Source organism: Brassica oleracea, chromosome C5, assembly GCF_000695525.1.
Source record: "Brassica oleracea var. oleracea cultivar TO1000 chromosome C5, BOL, whole genome shotgun sequence".
NCBI lineage: Eukaryota > Viridiplantae > Streptophyta > Magnoliopsida > Brassicales > Brassicaceae > Brassica > Brassica oleracea.
The window spans coordinates 4,598,707-4,599,981 of record NC_027752.1 but is presented as its reverse complement, the minus strand read 5'-3'; positions in this window follow the sequence as shown (position 1 = coordinate 4,599,981).

The window sequence follows — 1,275 nt, the reverse complement described above, 5'->3', positions numbered from 1 at the left end:
GGTACTTTACCGGATTCTTGGGAGGTTTTCAGGATGTCTCTTTGTAACTCCGCGTCAGAAGGTGTTATTTCGATGGATTCAGTGAAGAACAGTGTTCTTAATGAGGAAGCAAGAAGGCAGTCGAATGCTAGTAGTTCGCGTTCAGATGTCTTTGTTACTGAGTCAAGGGGGAGAAGTACAAGTAGAGATCCCAAGAGGGACAAGAACAGGAGCAGGAGCAAGTCTAATCGATTTGCAAATATGGAGTGCTATTTCTGTCATAAGAAAGGGCACATGAAGAAGGATTGCTGGAAGTTGAAAAACAAGCAGCAAGGTAATCAAGAAGAAAAGGTGGATCGGGTGACTGTCACCGAAGATCAGTTTCTCATTCTTCTTGAGGGTGATGCCATTAATGTCGCATGCCAAGACACCAGTTGGGCGATTGATAGTGGAACCACTACTCATGCAACATCACAGCGGGATTTGTTTTCTACCTATACTACGGGTAATTATGGTTCCGTGAAGATGGGAAATGATGCAATGGCTCAAGTTGCTGGCATTGGCGATATATGCTTGGAGACTAGTCTTGGGACTAGGTTGGTGCTTAAGGATGTTAAGCATGTTCCTGATATTAGGATGAATCTGATATTGACGGGAAGACTTGATGATGAGGGTTATTTCAGTGTGCACGGTGGTGGTAAATGGAAGCTCTCTCGCGGTTCTTTGATTGTGGCTCGAGGTGAGAAGGCATCATCCTTCTATTGGATGCAGGCTAAGGTCTCCAAAGACGCTGTTAATGCGGTGGAGAATGATGGTGCCATGGAGTTATGGCATAAGAGACTCGGTCAAATGAGTGAGAAGGGAATGTCTGTGTTGTCTAAGAATGACGTGATTCCAGGAATCTCTGGTTTTCACCTGCATAAGTGTTCGCATTGCTTTGCGGGAAAACAACACAGAGTGTCTTTCAAGTCTTCTGCGCCTTCTAGGAAACCCGAGGTACTGGATTTGGTACACTCAGATGTGTGTGGTCCAATGAAGACAAGATCTGTGTGGTCTAATGAGGACAAGATCTCTTGGCGGCGCATCATATTTTATGACTTTCATTGATGATCATTCAAAGAAGTTGTGGGTATTTCTTATGAGGACGAAGGATCAGGTGTTGGGATATTTCAAGCATTTTGTGGCGTTGGTTGAGAGACAAACGGGGTAGAAGCTGAAGTGTATCCGCAGTGATAATGGTGGAGAGTATCTTGGACCATTTGATGCTTATTGCAAAGAGCATGGAATAAGGCATCA